Consider the following 25,480-nt stretch of genomic DNA (forward strand, 5'->3'; position numbering starts at 1 on the left):
TTAAGATCGGTAACAAAACAATCCGTGTCAAATTTACTACAGATCGGTTGAAAATTGTAGCTTGTTCGGCCAATTAAGTGCAAATCGGGCGATACATATATATGGAAGCTATATCTAAATCTGCACCGACTTGGTTGATATCTAGCAGATATGTTAAGATCGGTAACAAAACATTCCATGCCAAATTTTGTGCAGATCGGCCGAACCTTGGATACCCACCACCTCGGGTATATATGAAAACCCCATTTCGTCAGAATCTGGTGAAAATTGGATAACTTAAGCACCCAAATTCGACACGGACACTAATATATATGACATTATTCAATTTTGTAGAACAAAATATTAGTCTTTTTGGCAGATATATACATTTATAAACCGATCTGAGCCATATTAAAGTTGGACATCGGGAGGCTCTGGAAAAACTCATTGTTTCAAATTTCAGCGAAATTGGGTAATAAATGAAGCTTTTATGGGCTTCAGTCCCCCCTATCTGCAGATTGATCTATATGGCAGCTATATATGTAAACATAGTCCGATCATATAATTAGGTCGGATGTTGGGAAGCCTTAGCCTACTCATTGTTTCAAATTTCAGGGAAATCGGATGAAAATTAAAGCTTTTATGGGCTTCAGACCCTTTATCGGGAGATCGGTTCATATGTCAGCTATATCTAAATATAGTCCAATCTGAACCATGTTTAGGTCAGATGTTGGGAGGCTTTAAATAACCGACTGTTTTAAATTTCAGCGAAATCGGGTAATTTATAAAGCTTTTAGGGGCTTCTGACCCTTTATAGGGAGATCGGTCTATATGGCAGCTATATCTTAATATGGACCGATCTAGCCCATACTTAAGTCAGATGTCGGGAAGCCTTAAACTACCCACTGTTTCAAATTTCAGCAAAATCGGATGAAAAATTAAGTTTTTATAGGCATTAGACCCTTTATCGGAAAATCGGTCTATATAGCAGCTGTATCCAAATATGGACCATATTTGGCCCGTTTAAGAACATAACCAGCGTGCATCAAAAAGACGTATCTGTGCCAAATTTGTAGGGTCGGAAATTGATATATCGATGTGTTGCAAACGGAATGACTAAATGAATATACCCCCTATCTTACGGTGGTGGGTATCAGAAGCTTCGAAAAAATATAAGTTAGGAATTCCGTGCTACTTACAAAAAACTTTATGAATCTTCATACCAGGCCCCTAAGATGGTTCATGCTGGTATTGTGATCCCACTTTAGTGCGGTAGTCTGTGCGGCGTGAAAGCCGGGCAATGTAGTAAAAGCATGCTAAGTTCGGCCAGACGAATTCTTATATACCCTCCACCATAGATCGCATTTGTTGATTTCTTTTCCCGGCATCTCTTTTCAGACACACAAAGGATAAAAGAAAAGAATTGCTAAGCTATTTTAGCTATATTAAGTTAAGTTCCGATTCGGACTATAATTGCATTAAATGTCGGAGGCCATAGTAGAAGACATTGTGAAAACCTTCAGCCAAATCGAATAAGAATTGCGCCCTTGAGGCGCTTAAGAAGTAAAATAGGGAGATCGGTTTATAGGGGAGCTGCATTGGGCTATAGACCTATTCAGACCATATTTGACACGAATATTAAAGGTATGGGAGCTGTTGTATAAAATTTCAAAATGACGCTCAAGAAGTTAAGATCCCATATCGGTTTATATGGCAGCTATATCAGGTTATGAACCAGTTTGAACCATATTTTGAACAGTTATTGAAAGTCTTAACAAAACACGTCATGCAAAATCTTAGCTAAATTAGATAAGAATTGCGACCTCTAGTGGCTTAAGAAGACAACATTCAAGATTAGTTTATATGGCAGCTATATCAGGATGTGGACTGATTTAGAACTTACTTGACACAGTTGTTGGAAATCAAAATGAAATACCTCATGCAAAATTTCAGCCGATTCGAACCATACTTAGCACATTTGTTGAATGCCAAAGGAAACATCGTAGGATAAAATTTCAAATCGAGCCAATTCGGATAACAATTGCACTATCTAGAGGCTCAGGAAGAATTATCTGAAAATGGGTTTATATGGCAGCTATATCTAAATATAGGACAATATGGCCCATTTACAGGCCCAACTGACCTATACTAATAGGAAGTATTTGTGTAAAAATTTCAAGTGCCTAACGTTACTTCTTCGAAAATTAGCGAACTTACCACAAACAGACAGACAGGGGGCAAATGAACGGATTTGGCTAGATCGACTTGAAATTTCATGACAATCAAAACTATATATTGGGGTCTTAGACCAATATTTCGATGTGTTGCAAATGGAATGGCCCTCCAATGGTGGAAGGCCAAAAATCTTATATATAAAAATCAATTTGTGTTTGTTTGTAGGTTTGTTTGTTTGTTTGTATGTTTGTGTGTTCCTTATAGACTCAGAAGCGGCTGATCCGCTTTTCTTGAAATTTTCACAGATGGTGCATAATGATCACGTTGTGAAAATAGGGTGCTACATTTTTGATATCTGATGGGGAGGCGAACGTTCCCCCTTACCAAGATTTTCAGAAACGCCAGATCTCGGAGATTGGTGGTGCGATTTAAGCGAAATTTTGTGTGCTCTCATATAGTACCCTAAAAATAAAAATTTGGTATCCAAATTTCGGATAGGGTATCCGGGGGGGCCGCCCCACCCCAAAACCTACCAAACATATATTTAGACCAATCACGACAATATGGGACTCAAATGAAAGGTATTTAGGATAAGAAAACGTATCTGATAACCAATTTTCGGACCAAGTGCTAGGGGGACCACCCCAAGCCCCAAAAGACCCCCAAATCGGACATATTTACCGACCATGGCAATATGGGACTCAAATGGAAGGTATTTGCGAGTAGAATACGAATCTGATATCCAAATGTGGGACCATGTTTCTGGGGTCCACCCCTTCCCCAAAACAACCCCCAAACAGGACTTCTTTACTGACCATGGGAATATGGGACTCAAATGAAAGATATTTGCGAGTAGAATTCGAATCTGATATCCAAATATGGGACCAAGTGTTTGGGGGGCCGCCTCTCACCAAAAACATCCCCAAGGGGGACAAATTTACGACCATAGCCATATGGGGCTCAAATGAAAGGTCTTTGGGAGTAAAGCACGAATCTGATATCAATATTTGGGAAAAGTGTTATGGAGCCACCCCACCCCCACAACACCACCTAAAAAAATAAGTATTTGCTGACTTTTGCAATATGAGAGTCAAATAAGAGGGTTTTTAGAGTGGAACACGAATCCGATGTATATTGTCAAGGCCAACTCACAGAGTGGCCGTCCATCCCCCAAACACCCCCCAAGCCGGTCATGTTTGCCGACTATGGAAATATGGGGCTCAAATTAAAGGTATTTGGGAGTAGACCACGTATCTGATATCAACATTAGGGGCCAACTGTCTAGGTGACGTCCCACCACCATAACAACCCCCAAATAGGACGAATTTGCTCACCAAGACAATTTGGGTTGTAAAGAGAGTGGAACTAAATATTAAAAGTTTTTAGGGCCAATACCCCAAACCGGACATATTTGCTGACTTTTGAAATAAGGAGTTTAAATGGGATTAGAAAACGAATTTGATATCCAATTTTGAGGCCAATGGCAATATGGGGTTCAAATAAATGATATATAGATATATGAGAATAGAGCACGTTGCTGATATATTTTCCGGGCTTAGTGTTTGGGGGACCACCCGAATCCCCAAAACACCCCTAAATACGGCATATTTACCGACCATGACAATGTAGGCCTAAATGAAAATTATTGGGCTATAGAGCAAGAATTGATACCCATTTTTGGAACCAATTTTCTGGGGGTCTACCCCTTTCCCAAAATACCCAACAAAACAGCAATTTTTGAGTGACCATCTCAAAATGGGGCTCAAATAAAGGTATTTGGGAGTAGAATACCAATTTGATATCCAAATGTAGGACCATGAGTTTAGGGCAACACCCCTTTCCCAAAATACCCCCAAAGGAAAAAAAATTTTCCATGCCATGCCAATATGTGGCTCAAATGAAACGTATTTGAGATTAGAAAACAAATTTGATTACCTATTTTGGGCCATGTGTTTGGGGGACGCCTCATCCTGTAAACTCCTCTTACGCCAATGGCTATATGGGGTTTAAATAAATGGTATTTAAGAGAAGAGCACGATACTGATATTTTTTCAGGGGCAAGTATCTGGGAGTACACTTAAATTCGTAGACCAATAAAGATAATGTGGGATTCAGATAAAGGCACTTATATTGTTAAACTGTTGGTCAAGCGAAATACTATTTTCGTAGCATGCTATTTCACTAAAAAATCTTTAATTGTCGAAAATAAATATTCCAAGTAAACTTTTGTTCCATATGAAGTAAAAGAAGGCGCAGCGGAGCGGTCCCGGTTCAGCTAGTACCATATATAAGGACTATAAACCATATTTGCGTTTTAGTCGATATCCCTAACATGTGCCCCTTTTGCTCGTGTCAAACATCTGCTTTAGACCCCATACACATCTGAGTTCATGGCTTGCCCATATTTGTACAACATAATCCAATGTAATGATCACACATTGACAACTATAAAAACGTTTATTAATAATAAAGAGAGAAAATATTTTGATAAAAAACTATAAATCAAAGTAGAGGAAAATAGAAAAACAGCCTAACAACAATAAATGCATTTTTTCCCTCATGAGTTTACCCTTGGATTCTTAATAAATTGGAAAAATAGGAAAAAAAAGCGAAAGGAAAATGTCATCTATTTTATGCCTAACAAGAAAAAAAAGGAAAAATCGCTTGACTTTTCCCTGAGAGAGAGCCATTAAATATTTCAATAAACTTTGTAATAAGAACAATAAGGAAAAAGGACTGTAATGGTGACAAAAGGATAACAAAGAATAAAGACTTGCCTTAATCCAAGAATGCAACAAAGAAAGACTCCTTTATGTCTGGCAAGGCTTAGTAAGCCAAAGGGAGAGTCCTTTTATGCCAAGGACTGATCTTGTTACACGAGTACGAGTACAAAAATGTCAACGTAGCTGTAAGGCAATTTTTATAGATCAACATCATCATCAAGACATGAAATCGTTGTTGTTATAAAATCAATACCTTAGTGAACTGTACAAAAGAAATTTAAGGGTAGTAGCTGCATGAAAGGTGAATGAAAATGATGTGTTAATCAGAACTTAGAAAATGGCAGACATTGTGTCTGCCCTGGATAGAGTTTCTTTGTCACCCAAAAGTGAATATTGAGCAAATATTTGTACATTAGCCTTTTGTGGCAAACATGAAATGATGTGGCTCTGTTTTTTGTTCCTTTTTCTTTCTTTCATTCCTTCTTAGTAAAATTACATTGTCAGACATCAATCTCATGTTAGCCAATTGGACAAGTGATTTGTGATTAATGCATTCCATTTAGTAGTAAGTGATCCTTGTTGGATGATTTGACAAATGTGAGTTTATTGAAAAATCGTAAATGTCACCTTGTGAATTGGTAAATTTTGTGTTTTTTTTTTTTTTGTTAAGGAAGAGTCCATAAAAAACCTGTAAAATGAAAGATGTTTCGTGTTCAGAATATTTTCGGGAGAATTTCAGACAATTGCTATTAATTTCAGCGCGAGCACCCAATAGCACTTTAAAACTATTAAAAGTTTATTCTTCGAGACTATAAAAATTCGCTATGTGTGGTCGATGCCATTAATGAAGTGAAAAGGTGTCTTTAATAATACAAAACCAGTAAGGAATAACAAAAGTCGGGCGGTGCCCACTGTATAATACTTTACACCTAGGGTACGAGTACAATGTGGGTGCTATATCCAATTATGAACCAATTTTGATGGATCTCGGCGGATGTTTTCAGATGCATTATTAAACAATCCGTATCAAATTTCGAGCAAATATGGTCAACTACAACTACAGTTGACAAATGACAACATTATTGCAATATTTCTCAAAATCGGATGAACATATAAAGGGTGATTTTTTTGAGGTTAGGATTTTCATGCATTAGTATTTGACAGATTACGTGGGATTTCAGACATGGTGTCAAAGAGAAAGATGCTCAGTATGCTTTGACATTTCATCATGAATAGACTTACTAACAAGCAACGCTTGCAAATCATTGAATTTTATTACCAAAATCAGTGTTCGGTTCGAAATGTGTTCATTCACCGTAACGTTGCGTTCAACAGCATCTTTGAAAAAATACGGTCCAATGATTCCACCAGCGTACAAACCACACCAAACAATGCATTTTTCGGGATGCATGGGCAGTTCTTGAACGGCTTCTGGTTGCTCTTCACTCCAAATGCGGCAATTTTGCTTATTTACGTAGCCATTCAACCAGAAATGAGCCTCATCGCTGAACGGTGAATGAACACATTTCGAACCGAACACTAATTTTGGTAATAAAATTCAATGATTTGCAAGCGTTGCTCGTTAGTAAGTCTATTCATGATGAAATGTCAAAGCATACTGAGCATCTTTCTCTTTGACACCATGTCTGAAATCCCACGTGATCTGTCAAATACTAATGCATGAAAATCCTAACCTCAAAAAAATCACCCTTTATATGGGATCTATATCTAAATCTAAACCGATTTCGACCAAACTTCTCAGATGTTGTTTTAATTGTCGAGAAAAGCGTTTTGCAAAATTTTGGCAAGATTGGTAAATAAATGCGCTTACTGTGGCTATAGAAGTGAAAATCGGGTGCTGTACATATATGACAGCTATATCTAAATCTGAACCGATTTCGAACAAATTCGGATATTGTGGTAGCTGTCGAGGAAAGCGTTTTGCAAAATTTTGGCAAGATTAGTCAAAAAATGTGCTTACAGTAGCCCTAGGAGTAAAAATCGGGCGATATACATATATGACAGCTATATCTAAATCTGGACCGATTTCCATGAAATTCACCACTAATGTCGAGAGTCAATAGGGAACCCTTCATGTGAAATTTCGACAGAATGGGTTTATAAATGGCCACGTTATTGCAATATTTCTCAAAATCGGACGAACATATATATGGGATCTATATCTAAATCTATTCCGATTTCGAGCAAACTCCTCAGATACTGTGGCAGTCGTCGAGGAAAGCGTTGTACAAAATTTTGGCTAGATTGCTCAATAAATGCTCTTGCAGTGGCTCTTGGAGTGAAAAATCAGGCAATATACATATATGACAGCTATATCTAAATCTGAACCGATTTCTATGAAATTCACCAGTAATGTCGAGAGTTATATGAAAATCCATCCCTCCAAATTTCGCGATAATCGGTTAACATATGAGCACTTTATTGCAATATTTCACAAAATCGGTCGAACATGTGGGAGCTTTATAAAAATTTGAACCGATTTCGAGTAAACTTCTGAGATATTGTCGTAGGAAAGCGTTGTGCAAAATGTTAGCAAGATTGATCAATTAGTGCGCTTGCAGTGGCTCTAGGAGTAACAAGTAAGAGCGTGTTAAGTTCGGCCGGGCCAAATCTTATGTACCCTCCACCATGGCTCGCATTTGTCGAGTTCTATGCGCGGTACCGCCTTTTAGGCAAACAAAGAATATTGAATAAGAACTGTTATGCTATTGGAGCTATCTCAAGTTATAGTCTGATTCGGACCCTAAATGAATGCTAAATATTATAGAAGTCATTGTGTAATATTTCAGTTCAATCGGATAAGAATTGCGACTTGTCTCAAGAAGGGCTCAAAAAGCAAAGAACCAAAAAGATCGGTTTATATGGGAGCTGTATCAAGCTATTGATCGATTCAGACCATATTAAACGCGTATGTTTAAGGTCGTGAAAGAAGCCGTTGTACAAAATTTCTGCCAAATCGTATAAGAATTGCGTCCTCTAGAGGCTTAAGAAGTCAAGACCCAAGATCGGTTTAAATGGCAGCTATATCAAGTTCTATACCGATTTGAGCCAGTTATAGGAAGTCATAACAAAACCCCTCATGGAAAGTTTCAGCCAAATCGAATGAGAATTGCGCACGCTATTGGCTCAAGAAGTAAAGATCCAATATCGGTTTATATGGCAGCTATTTCAGGTTATTGACCGATTTGAATCATACATAACACAGTTATTGAAGGTGATGCCAAAACACCACGTGCAAAATTTCAGTCAAATTGGATAAGAATTGCGCCCTCTAGAGGCTCAAGAAGTCAAGACTCAAGATCGGTTTATATGGCAGCTATACCGGTTTATGAACCAATTTGAAGCGTACTTAACACAGTTGTTGAAGGTGATGCCTAAACACCACGTGCAAAATTTCAGTCAAATCGAATATGAATTGCGCCCTCTAGAGGCTCAAGAAGTCAAGACCCAAGGTCGGTTTATATGGCAGCTATATAAAAACATGGACCGATTTGGCCCATTAACAATCCCATCCGACCTACACCAATAAAAAGTATTTGTGCAAAATTTCAAGTCCTTAGCTTTACTCCTCCGAAAGTTGGCGTGCTTTCGGCAGACAGACGGACGGAAGGACAGACGGAAGGACAGACGGAAGGACTGACAGATAGAGAGACAGACGGACATAACTAAATCGAATCAGAAAGTGATTCTAAGTCCATCGGTACATTTATCAATGGGCCTATCTCTCTTCCTTCTGGGTGTAACAAACAAATGCACTAAGTTATAATACCCTGTACCACAGCAGTGATGTAGGGTATAACAATGAACAAGTAAAAGCATGCTAAGTTCGGCCGGGCCGAATCTTAAATATCCTCCACCATGTATCAAATTTGTCGAGTTCTTTTCCAGGTATCACTGTTGTGCTGCTTCAGACCATCAACCGATTCAGAACATATTTGACACGTATGTTGAAGGTCATGGAAGAAGCCGTTGTACAAAATTTTAGCCAAATCGTATAAGAATTGCGCCCTCTAGAGGCCCAAGATGTCAAGGTCCCAGATCGGTTTAAATGGCAGCAATGTCAGGTTATGTACCGATTTGCGCCATGCTCAGCGCAGTTATTGGAAGTCATAACAAAAGATGTCATGCCAAATTTCAGACAAATCGGATAGGAATTGCGCCCTCTAGAGGCGCAAGAAGTAAAATAAGGAGATCGGTTTATATGGGAACTGTATCAGGCTATAGACCGATTCGGGCCGCATTTGACACGTACGTTGGAGGTAATGGTGAAAGACGTTGTTCAAAATTAGATAAGCCAAATTAGATAATAATTACGCCTTCTAGAGGCTCAAGAAGTCAAGACCCAAGATCGGTTTACATGACAGCTATATCAGGTTATGTACCGATTTCCACCATACTTAGCATAGCATAACAAAACACGTTGTGCTAAATTTTAGCGAAATCCGATAGTAATTGCGCCCTCTAGAGGTTTAAGAATTCAAGATCCAAGATCGGTTTATATGGAAGCTGTATCAAAACATGGACCAATACAGCCCATTTACAATCCCAACCGACCTATACTAATAAAAAGTATTTGTGCAAAAATTCAAGCGCCTAGCTTTACTCCTTCGAAAGTTAGCGTGCTTTCGGCAGACAGACGGACGGACAAGGCTAGGTCGACTTAAAATGACATGACAATCAAGAATATATATACTAAATGGGGTCTCAGAAGCATATTTCGAGGTGTAATAAACAGAATGACGAAATTTGTATACCCTCATCCAATGTTGGGGGGTATAAACATCGGGCGATATATATATGAGAGATATATCTTAATCTTATCCGTCCGTCTGTCTGTCGAAAGCACGCTTACTTTCGAAGGAGTAAAGCTATGCGCTTGAAATTTTGCACAAATACTTCTTATTAGTGTAGGTCGGTTGGGAATGTAAATGGGCCATATTGGTTCATGTTTTGATATAGCTGCCATATAAACCGATCTAGGGTCTTGACTTCTTGAGCCTCTAGAGTGCGCACTTCTTATCCGATTGGAATGAAATTTTGCATGACGTGTTTTGTTATGACATCCAACAACTGTGCCAAGTATGGTTCAAATCGGACCATAACCTGATATAGCTGCCATATAAACCGATCTTGGATTTCGCTTCCTGAGCCTCTTAAGGGCGCAATTCTCGTCCGATTTGACTGAAATTTTGCACGTGGAGTTTTGGTATTACTTCCAACAACTGCGCTAAGTTTGGTTCAAATAGGTCTTTAACCTGATATAGCTGCCATATAAACGGTTCGGGGATCTTGACTTCTTGAGCCTCTAGAGGGCGCAATTCTTATCCGATTTCGCTGAAACTTTGCAAGAAGTGTTTTGTTATGACATCCAACAACTGTGCGAAGTTTGGTTCAAATCGGACCATAACCTGATATAGCTGCCATATAAACCGATCTTGGGTCTTGACTTCTTGAGCCTCTAGAGGGAGCAATTTTCGTCCGATTTAACTGAAATTTTGCACGTGGTGTTTTGGTATCATTTCCAACAACTGTGGTGAAACTGGGTGCATAACCTGATATAGCTGCCAAATAAACCGTTCTGGGAACTTGACTTTTTGAGTCTCTAGAGGTTGCAATTATTATCCGATTTGCTTGAAATTTTGTACAACGACTTCTCCCATAACCTCCAACTTACATGACAAAATCGGTCTATAGCCTGATACAGCTCCCATATAAACCGATCTACCTATTTAACTTCTTGAGTCTCTAAAGGGCGCAGTTACTATCCGATTTGGCTGAAATTTTATTACAACGTTTCTCCCATGACCTTCGTGTCAAATATGGTCTGAATCGGTCTATAGCCTGATATAGCTCCCATATAAACCGATCTCCCTATTTTACCTCTTGGGCTCCTTAAGGACGCAATTTTTATTTGATTTGACTGAAATTTTACAATTCTTTTGTTTTATCAAATGTTGGCCTAAATAGAGATACCGGGAAGAGAACTCGACAAATACGATCCATGGTGGAGGGTACATAAGATTCGGCCCGGCCGAACTTAGCACGCTTTTACTTGTTTTTATGTCAAGGCTTTGCTTTTACTCTTTATCTTCCGTTTTCATGTCGATTAAAGTTGTGGCTATGTATTGGGTTGCCCAAAAAGTAATTGCGGATTTTTTTAAAGAAAGTAAATGCATTTTTAATAAAACCTAGAATGAACTTTAATCAAATATACTTTTTTTACACTTTTTTTCTAAAGCAAGCTAAAAGTAACAGCTGATAACTGACAGAAGAAAGAATGCAATTACAGAGTCACAAGTTGTGAAAAAATTTGTCAACGCCGACTATGTGAAAAATCCGCAATTACTTTTTGGGCAACCCAATAGAATAGCTTAAAACATTTGACAAATTTCATTAGTATCGTTCTTGGCCGACTAGCAATCACAATCAGAGTAGCCAGTCAAATGCAATATCAACAGCACAATTTTGCCTATATTTTCAGAGTATTTTTGTTATGCTATTCTTGGAATTGAAACATTTAACAAAATGCATTGCAGCTGGGCAGTATCCTGTTTGGAATACCAACAAGTTTATTATGTCTAATTCAATCTTTTCCCATAGGTCAAACAGCAACAGTCTTAACAACCGCCATAATTTGCATTTCCATACTGGTTAGCCAGTTATCCACAAGACTGTAACGTATTTTTGGTTCTGTTTTTCCTTCCAAACAAACATGGCGTCATAATCCTGCTAAACCTCTTGCAGGCTTGCCTCTTTTAACTCTATACCAACCAAAAACCATATTAGCTTCCAAGTGGTGGAAAGGCATAAATACGTATCACTATAATAATAATAAATACCGTATGCCCATTATGGATGGGTTCAGCCAAACGTAACTGTCATGTGTGATGAGAGATGACAGCATAACGCAATGTACTCCAAAATACAATAGAAAGCCGACAGGGCTCAGTACTAAGCAAATGATACTCGCAACTCAGAGGTTATAAAAGCAAACAAGTATTAGTCGACATAACAATAACAACAACGAATGTTTGTGTATGAATTAATCCTCAAAAAGAGATGATACAAACAAACATAATATGCAATTCAATGGCAAGAACAACATATATATTTAATATGCATTTGTACAGTGGGGAGCATTTGAATAGGGAAAGTACGAAGAAGCTGACACGAACCAGTATAAATGTCTAACTAGAAATGACAGCTACATGATATTTGTTTTATAGAAAGCTCATTACATGGTCTCCAAGCCACCAAAAGCATTTGCCTCTGAGTTTATTGGAAAAGAAAGTTATTCGTGATGTAGATCAAGTGAAATATTGGGTTGCCCAAAAAGTAATTGCGGATTTTTCATATAGACGGCGTTGACAAATTTTTTCACAGCTTGTGACTCTGTAATTGCATTCTTTCTTCTGTCGGTTATCAGCTGTTACTTTTAGAAAAAAAGTGTAAATAAAGTATATTTGATTAAAGTTCATTCTAAGTTTTATTAAAAATGCATTTACTTTCTTTTAAAAAATCCGCAATTACTTTTTGGGCAACCCAATAGTATGATTGAGTTATATTAGTTCGAAAAATCACAACAGGCTATTGTTGGCGGTTCAAATACCTCAAAATAAACAAAATGTTTGTTTATAGCTCCATTATTAGTTATAATTCAACTCGAAGCGTTGTCCAAATCCATGGTGGTCCAAAAACAAAAAAAAAAGTTAAAGCGTGCTAAGTTCGGCAGGGGCGAATCTTAGATACCCATGTAAAACATCTCTCCAAAGAGGTGTCGCACTGCGGCATGCCGTTCGGACTCGGCTATAAAAAGGTATCAGCTTATCTTTGAGCTTGGTATTCGACACCATGAATCGAATTTGTCTACTTCTTTGAATGATAATTTCAAACAGACATGAACTTTATCAAGTTATTGACTTGTTAGAAGTAATAAAAAATTTCACCTCCAAAATTCCAGGTAAATTCAATGGCTCACAAAGTCATTGGGAGATTATTTATGCAATGCAAATGTTTCCCATAAACATTCCACTAAGGAACAGGGGCAAACTTCTCACATAGCAATGAGTGCAAGTTTAAGCTCAAAGATAAGCTGATTCCTTTTTATGGCCGAGTCCGAACGGCATGCCGCAGTGCGACACCTCTTTGGAGAGATGTTTTATATGACATAGTATCTCACAAATGTTGCCGCTGAAAATTTTTTTCTGATGGTCTCGCCAGTATTCGAACCCAAGCGCTTAGAGTCATAGGCGGACATGCTAACCTTTGCGCTATGGTGGCCTCAAACAGACATGAACTTTATCAAGTTATTGACTTGTTAGAAGTAATAAACAAGCTAAGTTCGGGCCGGGCCGAATCTTATATACCCTCCACCATGGATCAAGTTTGTCGAGTTCTTTTCCCGGTATCTCTGACCGATGCTGTTTCAGGCTTTAGACCGATGCTGTTTCAGGCTATCGACCGATTCAGATCATATTCGACACGTATGTTGAAGGTCATGGGAGAAAACGTTGTAAAAATTTCAGCCAAATCGGATAGTAATTGCGCCCTCTAGAGGCTCAAGAAGTAAAATAGGTAGATCGGTTTATATGGGAGCTGTATCAGGCTATAGACCGATTTTGACCGCATTTGACACGTACATTGGAGGTTATGGGAGAAGACGTTGTTCAAAATTTTAGCCAAATTGGATTATAATTACGCCTTCTAGAGGCTCAAGAAGTCAAGATCCCAGATCGGTTTATATGGCAGCTATATCAGGTTGTGAACCGATTCGAACCATACTAAGTACAGTTATTGGAAGTCATAACGAAACATGTCATGCCAAATTTCAGCCAAATCGGTCGAGAATTGCGCCCTCTAGAGGCTCAAGAAGTCAAGACCCCAGATCGGTTTATATGGCAGCTATATAAGGTTGTGGACCGATTTCAACCATACTCAGCTCAGTTGTTGGAAATGATACCAAAACACCACGTGCAAAATTTCAGTCAAATTCAGTCAATTCTCGCTCAAGAGGTCAAAACCCAAGATCGGTTTATATGGCAGCTATATCAGGTTATGGACCGATTTCAACCATACTTAGCACAGTTGTTAAAAATCATACCGAAACACGTCATGCCAAATTTCAGCCAAATCGGATAGGAATTGTGCCCTCTAGAGGCTCAAGAAGTCAAGACCCAAGATCTGTTTATATGGCAGCTATATCAAAATATGGATCCATATATCCCATTTACAATCCCAACTGACCAACACTAATAAGAAATATTCTTCCAAAATTTCAAGCGGCTAGCTTAACTCCTTCGAAAGTTAGCGTGCTTTCAACAGACAGACGGGCAGACGGACGGACATGGCTAGATCGACATAAAATTCATCTCCAAAAATCCAGATAAATCCAGAGACTCAGAAAGTCATTGGGAGATTGGTTTATTCGGTAGCTATATAAGGTTATGAACCGATTTAGACCATATTTGGAGCAGTTGTTGGAAGTCATACCACAACGACATATCTAAAATATCAGCGATATTGAATAGGAATTGAGCCCTCTAGAGGCTCAAAAAGTCGAATCGAGAGATCGGTTTATATGCCGGCTATATCAGGATATGGACTGATCTAGACCGAACTTAGCACAGTTGTTGGAAGTCATAACAAAATAATATGTGTATAATTTCAGTCAAATCGGATTAGAAATGCGCCCTCCAAATGCTAGAGAATTCTAGTCGGGGGATCGGTATATATGGGATCTCTATCAGATTATGAACCAATTTGAACCATACAATTGTTGGAAGTCATACCACAACTCCACATGCAAAAATCGACTAGATCGAAAGAGAGTTGCGTACTCTTGAATCTCAAGAAGTTAAGACCCAACATCAGGTTATATGGCTGCTACATCAAAACATGGACCGATATGGCCCATTTACCCAACTGACCTACCCTGTATTTGTATAAAATTTCAAGCGACTAGCTTTGCTCCTGCGAAAGTAAGCGTCCTTTCGACACTCAGATGGACAGACGGACATGGTTAGATCCACCTAAAATGTCATGTATATATTCTTTAAGGAAAGACGAAATTATTATACTTTTATCTTATATATAAAGGGTGATTTTTTAAGAGCTATAGAAAAGTTATTGACAAAAAAAAAAAAACAAATAAAATGCAGAAAAATGTATGTAATCTTTATTTGAATCGATTATACGGTCCATATAAATTTATGCTTGAAGTTATTTCATGCAAATGTTGGCCATGACTGCGCTTCCATCCGTTTTGTCGAATTTTGGCATATTCTTTTCAACATTTCGGACGGTATCTCACGAATAAATGCTTCAATGTTGGCAATTGAAGCGGGCTTGTCTGTAAAGTCATGAGCTTTAACATAGCCCCACAAAAAATAGTCTAAAGGCGTTAAATCGCACTTTCTATTCGACCAAATGGCCGGTCCCGAACATGAAATAAAATGTTCACCGAACTCCCCTCTCAACAAGTCCATTGTAACACATGCTGTGTGGCATGTTGCACCGTCTTATTGAAACTACATGTCATGCAAGTCAAACTGTTGCAATTTTGGTTAAAAAAAAAGTTGAATATCTTCTCACCATAGCGCTCACCTTTCACAGTTACCTTACGATTCGCATCATCTTTGAAGAAGTACGGTCCAATGATGCCACCAGCGCATAAACCGCACCAAACTGTGACTTTTCTATAGGCATTGGTAGCTTTTTCTATGCTTTTGCCTGATCTGGCTTGTCTTGGATAAGCCAAAAATGAGCTTTGTCGCTGCTAAAAAATCACCCCATATTGCCATTGGCTTAAGAGGAGTTTTTAGGATGAGGCGTCCTCCAAACACATGGCCCCAAAATAGGTTATCAGATTCGTTTTTTAATCGCAAATACCTTTCATTTGAGCCACATATTAAAATGGTCGAAAATTATTTCCCTTTGGGGGTGTTTTGGGAAAGGGGTGATGCCCTAAATACATGGCCCTACATTTGGATATCAAATTCGTTTTCTACTCCCAAATACCTTTCTTTGAGCCCCATATTACGATGGTCACTAAAAAATTGCTGTTTGTGGGGTATTTTGGGAAGGGGGTAGCTCCCCGAAAATATGTCCAGAAAATCGGTCCCAAAAATGGGTATCAATTCTTGCTCTGACCCCAATACCTTTCATATAAGCTTCACATTGACATGGTCGGTAAATATGCCCGATTAAGGGGTGTTTTGGCGATTGGGGAAACGTACTCTATTCTCATATATTTATTGGGTTGCCCAAAAAGTAATTGCGGATTTTTCATATAGTCGGCATTGACAAATTTTTTCACAGCTTGTGACTCTGTAATTGCATTCTTTCTTCTGTCAGTTATCAGCTGTTACTTTTAGCTTGCTTTAGAAAAAAAGTGTAAAAAAAGTATATTTGATTAAAGTTCATTCTAAGTTTTATTAAAAATGCATTTACTTTCTTTTAAAAAATCCGCAATTACTTTTTGGGCAACACAATATATATTGTTTATTAGAACCCCATATTGGCATTGCCCTCAAAATTGGATATCAAATTCGTTTCCAAATCTCATTTAAACTCCTTATAGCAAAAGTCAGCAAATGTGTCCGGTTTGGGGTATCGGCCCTAAAAACTATGAATATTTAGTTCCGCACTCTTTAAGACCCAAATTGTCTTGTTCAGCAAATACGTCCTATTTGGGGGTTGTTATGGTGGTGGGACGTCCCCTAGACAGTTGGTCCCTAATGTTGATATCAGATACGTGGTCTACTCCCAAATACCTTTAATTTGAGCCCCATATTTCCATAGTTGGCAAACGTGACCGGCTTGGGGGGTGTTTTGGGGGATGGGCGGCCACTCAGTGAGTTGACCTTGAAAATATATATCGGATTCGTGTTCTACTCTAAAAACCCTCTTATTTGAGCCTCATATTGCAATAGTCAGAAAATACTTACTATTTGGGTGGGGTTGTGGGGGTGGCCACTTAGACACTTTTTCCCAAAAATTGATATAAAATTCGTGCTTTACTTCCAAAGACCATTCATTTGAGCCCCATATTGCTATGGTCGTAAATTTGTCCTTTTTGGGTGATGTTTGAGGGGCGACCCCCAAACATTTGGTTCCACATTTGAATATCAGATTCGTATTCTACATTCAAATACCTTTTATTTAAGCCCCATATTCCCATGGTCAGTAAATAAGTCCTATTTGGGGGGTGATTTGGGAAAGGGGTGGACCCGCAGAAACGTGGTCCCACATTTGGATATCAGATTCGTATTCTACTTGCAAATACCTTTCATTTGAGTCCCATATTGCCATGATTGGTTAATATGTCCGATTTAGAGGTGTTTTGGGGGTTGGGTGGTGTTGTGGGGGTGGGATGGCCCCATAGACACTTTTCCCGAATATTGTTATCAAATTCGTGCTTTACTCCCAAAGACCTTTCATTTGAGCCCCATATTGCTATGGTCGTAAATGTGTCCCCTTTGGGGGGGATGTTTTTGGGGAGAAGCGGCCACACAGACACTTGGTCCCATATTTGAATATTAGATTCGTATTCTAGATTCAAATATCTTTTATTTAAACCCCATATTCCTATGGTCAGTAAATAAGTCCTATTTGGGGAGTGGGCCCACAGAAACATGGTCCCACATTTGGATATAAGATTCGTATTCTACTCGCAAATACCTTTCATTTGAGTCCCATATTGCCATGGTCGGTAAATATGTCCGATCTAGGGGTGTTTTAGGGGTTGGGGTGGTCCCCCTAGCACTTGGTTCGACAAATGGATATCAGATACGTTTTCTTATCCTAAATACCTTTCATTTGAGTCCCATATTGTCGTGATTGGTCTAAATACATGTTTGGTAGGTTTTAGGGTGGGGCAGCCCCCCTAGGTACCCCATCCGAAATTTGGATACGAAATTTTTATTTTTAGGGTACTAAATGAGAGCACACAAAATTTCGCTTAAATCGCACCACCCATCTCCGAGATCTGGTGTTTCTGAAAATTAGAGTAAGGGGGAGGTTCCGCCCCCCCTTCGGATATCAAAAAATGTAGTGCCCTATTTTCATCACGGGGTCAAACAAACGGGGTTGTACAAACAAACAAACAAACAAACAAACAAACAAACAAACAAACAAACAAACAAACAAACAAACAAACAAACAAACAAACAAACAAACAAACAAACAAACAAACAAACAAACAAACAAACAAACAAACAAACAAACAAACAAACAAACAAACAAACAAACAAACAAACAAACAAACAAACAAACAAACAAACAAACAAACAAACAAACAAACAAACCAAACAAACAAACAAACAAACAAACAAACAAACAAACAAACAAACAAACAAACAAACAAACAAACAAACAAACAAACAAACAAACAAACAAACAAACAAACAAACAAACAAACAAACAAACAAACAAACAAACAAACAAACAAACAAACAAACAAACAAACAAACAAACAAACAAACAAACAAACAAACAAACAAACAAACAAACAAACAAACAAACAAACAAACAAACAAACAAACAAACAAACAAACAAACAAACAAACAAACAAACAAACAAACAAACAAACAAACAAACAAACAAACAAACAAACAAACAAACAAACAAACAAACAAACAAACAAACAAACAAACAAACAAACAAACAAACAAACAAACAAACAAACAAACAAACAAACAAACAAACAAACAAACAAACAAACAAACAAACAAACAAACAAACAAACAAACAAACACAAATTGATTTTTATATATAAGATTTATTTTACCCTATTCAATTTTTCTTCAGTGTGTCAAGCACAAAGGCGCTGTGTTTCGTTTTTTCAACCATTCTAGAATATCAGATATTAATGTATCCAAATCCCATATATTATTTATAGGTTGTTTCGCTGTTGTGTTTGTTGTTGTTGTTGTTGTTGTTGCTGTTGCCATTGTCCTCTTATCTAAATGATATTCCTTGTAGTATGTATTTATAAATGCACATACATGCAAAAGCACCACGCAGAACGGTCGCTCGACGCAAAGATAGACAACCAAACACAGCCTTGTTCAGCCCCCTTGCTGGTAATGTCTCGTGTTTAAAAAATATCGTGAAGTTGGTGCATGTGTATATGTGTGAGTGTTATTGTTATTCTATTATGATCGGTTTTGTGTCTGTGTGTTTTTTGTTATTGTTTTAAGGATGACACCACCGCTATCATTATCCTTGTTAGCGGGCACAGTGGTGGTACTCCAATGGAACCGCTGGCAACTGCCACAATAGCCGCCAATGCAATGCCAAGCGATTAAATGCCACCACCAACAACAACAACAACGAAAACTAAACCAATACCAACACCACCACTACCACCACCATCGAGTATCTGTGGCCTTCTGCTGCTGGTGATGATAATACTTTGATACTGTTGTTGTTGTTATTGCTGTTGCATTTCAAGTATCCTTTTTTGATTTGTGGAGGGTTTTTCTTTGGCTATTAAGCCTGCCAAGAGAGCGGCTGCATGTCTGCCCCGGTCTGTGTGGTGGTGTGTGTGTGTGTAAACTATTGTCAAACACTAACTTCCTTCCGCCTTGCATAAGTTTTCGAAAAAAATTGCAATGGCCGCTGGTTTCTATGATATTTTGTTATTGCAGCCCTCTTCCTGGTACCCTTCATAGTCCTTCTTTAGGCTGACAACAAAAACAAACAAAGGTTGAACTCAAAAAAAAAAAAAAATGTATCTCTTTTCCAGATTTCATTTCGTTTTTGTGATAATCGCGATAACAATGCCCGATGAGCATATCAAAGCGGATGATTGGCGTGAGACATGATTTCTTTTTATTGCGTTTTTTTGTTGTTGTTGTTATCCTTGTTGAAGTTATTAAAATGGAAAACGCCGCAGCCATTGAAGTTAGGTGGGGAGGAAATGGTGCTGTGCCTTGTTTCATGGTAAATGGTTCTCATGCGATTTTAGAATTTTAATTTTTTTTCCCATTATTAACATCCATATCAAATAATTTAGCAAACACTCGAGTGGTTACAAATCCTCGCTATAGGATTGTGTGAAAACATGGCCGACCTAAGAGAATTGGTTGTGAGAACAAATTATGTGTTTTTGGTCCGGCTTTAAGGATGTGGTCGTTGAGTATTTTGATGATGGTCGAATTTGGTATCATTAGCAAGCAAACAAGAATTTTTTCCAATGCCCGATGTGAAGACTATTACCAAATTGGCAGTTTTCAAAGGCGACCCCGACTTCTAATATAATGATTTAATCAATTTTTGAGATTCGTGTCCTATCTTGCAGAATATCAATCGGTATGCTGGCAATGGCTTCACGAATGTTGGTCTTGGGGAGTGCTGTGGTCCGTGGTCGATCGACATAAAACGAGGTTTTCAAATAAACCACCGCAACTGCGCGGTGTTCTGATGGTCCGTTTATGTCCATTTCTGGGTTTAATGATACTTCCACACTCCCGAAATGAGTTAACCCACGATAGAATCGAATTAAGGCCAGTAACGAGGCTGTGAGGAATTAATTTCAAAGCGAGTGCGGAAGACACGTTGCGTAGCATCAAGTGAGTGACCGTTTGAAAATAAGCGCTCGGCGTCGAAGGCTCGCTGCTACCTAGACCAGAGCATGATGGTTACTGACTGGAGAAAGAAACAAAATTGGGGACTTCCCCATCCAGATGTGCCCACTCTCAAACCTCTCCCCTTCTAACTCACCGTTTGGGAGTTTATTCACATAAGTAGTTTTCGCTGGCTCACCCTGTATATTCTTAGAGGTTGAAAAAATGTTAGACGATCTAGCAATGTCCGTCCAATCCGCACAGTTCAGGCCTCTACAGAACTCCAAAATGACAAGAGGATTAAGTGCCTGGATGGAATCGATGACTAAGTGCCTGTGTCTTTTTCTTGCAATTGCGTGGCAGTTACACAACAGGTGCTCGATCGTCCCCCACTTCTCCTTGCCATAGCATATCCTGCAGAAATATGGCTCTCCTTGCGCCCAGCTCGGCATCAAAGACCTGAAGTTGCAATGACTAGTCAGTCCTATCAAAAGTCCTAAGTCATGCTTTCTCAACTTCAGGATAAGCGGCGGCGTTCTGTTTCTTGAAAAACTTGGCCGCAGAACATTTAAAATTCTACAACCAACAGCACTATTCCATGCCTTATTCGCGGTGTCATCAAAGAAGGCGTCGAACCTACCAAGAAGCTCTAACAGTGGAGGGCTCACTGATTTCGTAGCAAGATCTGCGGCCATCAGCGATTCATTCCTCGCCAGCTCGTCGGCCGCTTCCTTCCCCGCCACATCTTGATGGTCTGGGACATAGCAGAACCTAAAAGCAATTACTATGGTTTGAAGAAGTTCTTTGCGTCTTCAAATCAGTATCGATCTCACGCGGTCCGATGCCAGATCCTTTAGCGTCGTCTGACTGTCCACATATATCGTGACAGTTTGATTGGGTCGCCGCCCAAGCATTACCATAGTCTTCAGGATCGCGAAGAGGCGCAGGCAGCACCATCCTCCCACAGAACGGAAGAACACCCAAAGTTTTAGGAGCGCCTTTTACCTGAATCCCTCAGTCAATCTTTGCTGTCACTCACCCAAAATAAAAGGGCACAGACATAATACATTCAGCGCCTCTCTCGGGGCACTTCTTCTTGTTCCAGAGGTCACTGTAAGGAGAAGTATAACGAGAGAGGCTGTGCCTGCCGCGGTACCCTTAACATTCTCCAGAGCCTTATGCCCCACTAGTCATCTATTGGTGAGACTTGGCCGTAAACATACAGTGCACCGTTCGGGACCTGGTCTCCAACTCCTTCCCAATGAGTTGAAACAGGAGTAGATCGAATTCAGTCCCTCTTCTTCTTTCTTCGACTTTTTCTCTCAAAATCAGTTTCTGCTAAAGAATCACGACCTAGTACTTGGGCGCCAAAGAGCGCGGTAGCTCCACCTGATGCAGCACAGTTCCCTAAAAAAACGCAGATAGCTGCATTTTTTTAGGGCGAAAATCTCCTGGCGAAAATAGTTCAATCTTTCTGGGATTTATGCCAAGCCGGTTAGCCCTTGCCCAACCGAGAAGTTTCTTGAAAGCTCCCTGAACGAGGCCCGTAATAGAAGAGAGGAAACGGCCACCCACCATGATGACGATGTCGCACAGTGGGATGGACAAAAATTTGTGAAAGTAAAAATTTCAGGTCCTAAAGAGTTCGAGGACCATTGATGGATCTCAAAAGTAAGTCACTTGGGCCCTACAAAATTTGATCGTGTTGCCAAAGGAGCAAATTTTGAAAATCGGACCATAAATGCGCTTTTGGGCAGCTCAAACCAAAATTTGTAACGCTGAGTTGACCAACTTTGACACGCGTTCAACCGACCGACGTTCAACCGACCGACCTTCAACTGACCGACCCTTAGTGTACGCATGCTGATAGCCGCCTATCAGTGAAGAGTCAAAATGGTCCTTAACACATATGTCAATTAGTCTCTCCAAAATGTTCAAGATGAAGAATGAGAGACTAATTGGCCTGTATTTCTTGGGTAGAGAATAGCTCGATTTTCCCGCTTTCGCGATAAAAGCGGCCGTCTTCCCAGTCGGTACATGCAAATACAAATTGGCTCATGGATATTTCATTAAGGAACAGGGCAAACTTCTCACTTCATAACCTCTGAGCGCCGGACGTTTATACTCTCTGGTATAGTATACCAATCGCCGCTTCAGTGAACTGCCACCCCCCTCTGATGTGCTTGTGGCCGAGAGGAAATTCCGAGACATCATTAACGCAGCAGCCGCTCGCTTTATACCAGCCGGTCGAATACTCCAAGTGCGGCCCAATTTCCCGGCGCAAGCAGTCGTACTCGCCGATGAACGTGATGGGAGTCGTGCTATGGACCCCGCTAACCCCAGAAGCAGCGAGCTGAATCTGGAAATAAACAGAGTCAACGAACATAAGCGGAATTTGTGGCTAGAACACTTGGAGCAATGTAACTTAGGCACCGGTGTAGGCAAATTGTGGCCTACTGTTAAGTCACTCTCGAACCCCGGTAGACGGAATGACAGGACCTCAGTCACTATAGGCGAAATAACCGTGATTGATCCGAAGGGATAAGCCAGGTTGTTCAACCGTCAATTTGTTGTGCATCTCGAGAGAGACACGGCAAGGGCAAGGAGAGCCATTCGCCGTATTCTTGGTCTCCGAGCCGATGAACAGCCATCACAATTTACCGAGGGCGAAGTTACGAATGTCATCCGTGGCGCCAAATCTTCTAAGGCGTTGGGCCCCGACGGAATCTCTACCTTGATGTTGAAGAATCTGAATTCACCTGGAGTTGAGTACCTTACCACTGTCCTCAACCTGTCATTGAATACTCTTATAGTTTCCGATGTCTGGAAAATGGGCAGAGTGATCCCGCTACTGAAGACTGGAAAAGACCCAAATTTGGGGGAGTCGTACAGACCGACCTCTCTTCTCTTACCAGCTTCAAAGACGCTTGAGGCATTACTCCTCCCGAGCCTTGTAGGAAAATTTCCATTCGCCGAGCATCAACATGGATTTCGAAGACTGAACAGCATAACAACAGCTTTGCATGCCAACACCGCACACCAGGCCATGTGATAGGACGGTCCTCGTGGTACTGGACCTATCGAAGGCATTCGACACGGTCAGCCATGCCAAATTATTTGAGGACATCGACAACACGTCCCTCCAGCCGGGCCTGAAACGATGGGTCGCGAATTGTCTGTGTGCTCGCCAGTCATTTGTGGAATTTAGGGATAAGAAGTCGAAGCACCGTAGAGTGAAACAGGGAGTTCCCCAAGGTGGGGTGATATCTCCGGCAGTGTTTAACCTCTACCTATCCTCCATTCAATCCCCTCCCGACGGCATAGAGATCGTAACATATGCGGACGATTGTACGATCATGGCATCAGGCCCCCCCACCCATTGATGACATGTGCGATAGGTTGAACGTCTACCTCAACGAGCTTGCCTCATATTTCGCTGCAAGAAATCTGAAGATATTCGCCACCAAATCTTCAGCCACATTGTTCACTACAAATGCGCATGAGGTGAATACTGAGCTGACTGTGATGGTCGATGAAGAAATGATTCCGACCATCAAGTGTCCCAAAATACTTGGCCTCACATTTGACAGCTCTTACATATTCTCCCCACATGCCATAAAGTCAAAAGTAGAAACAAGGTCCTCAAGTCACTTGCTGGCAGCACTTGGGGTGCAGACAAAGAAACCTTGTGGACCACGTACAAAGCAATTGGCCGGTCTGTGGTAAGTTATGCAGCGCCCGTGTGGTCTCGTCAACTTTGTGACACGCATTGGAATAATATTCAGATCTGTCAGAATGCCGCCCTCCGAATTGCGACGGGCTGTCTCCTTAGTTCTCATGTGGACCACCTTCGTCAGGGGACAAAGATCCTACCAGTGCGAAGACATAACTACATGCTGTCTAAGCAATACCTTTTGGGCTGTTATCGCAGAAACCATCCAAATCATCATCTTGTGGATAGATATCCAGGGCCCAGAAGCCTTAAGGTAGATCTACACGATCTAGAGCGTGAGGTTCAGCGCTACAAGAGAAAACCTCTTGATCAAGCGGCATATCAAGCAGGTCTAGACAACATTCATGCAGACACGGTAGCAGATGCGGTAATTGGCTACCAGGTGAATGTAGTCCTTGGAGAACGACCGCCACCTATTGCACCCGAAGAAATCGACCTCCCCCGGGAAACCAGAGTAGTTCTGGCTCAAATACGTTCCGGCAGATGTAGTCGCCTCAATTCCCACAGAGCTAGGATTGATGCCGACGTGCAAGATGTATGTCCCGATTGTAACCAGGGACCGCACGATACACGTCACCTGTTTAACTGCCCGGCCAGACCCACTCGACTCAGACCCAGATCCCTGTGGACGCACCCCATCTTAGTCGCGAAGTTCCTGGGTCTTGACACTCAACAGAATCAAGCAGACGAAAGGTAGAACACAATAAACTGCTACAACAACAACAACTTCATGCTGTATGGCTCTATCTCTGCAGTACCGGACCTGAACGCTATCCGCATGCACTCCATGTAGGGTTCACTAGCGCCAGGCGCTGGCGAGATGGGTCTATATTGCATGGAATGGTGTATCATCACTTCCATTCTCTAAGCGATCCTTACGTAGTTGCAGGTGTTGGTCAGCTTTGTCTCCTGGATCGCGGCAACCAATATGTTCTTCTGATTCATAAAATCCACAATCTCGCCAATTTTGCTATGGAGACTGTTGCAATTCAATTGCAAAAATGGTTAACTTCCCGGCACTGGCCTGGGATCCTGCTTTTTTGTAAATTGCCTTACGGTAGAGGTCCGGGGGTTACGTAGTCCGACGACGAGGACGCAGAACTGCTGTCTATGTTCGTACAGCACCTTGCAATATATTCAGTGTGACTGTACTCCTGTAGTGACGTAAGGCCAGAGCAGCAAGATCGGAAATGTACCCACTCAATGCACCGGTTACTCCTCACCGACACCGACCAATGATAGATGCGGTTCTGGCAAACCGAACAGAACCAGGGTCCGGCCT

This window comes from Stomoxys calcitrans, chromosome 4 (assembly GCF_963082655.1).
Source record: "Stomoxys calcitrans chromosome 4, idStoCalc2.1, whole genome shotgun sequence".
Classification (NCBI taxonomy): Eukaryota; Metazoa; Arthropoda; class Insecta; order Diptera; family Muscidae; genus Stomoxys; species Stomoxys calcitrans.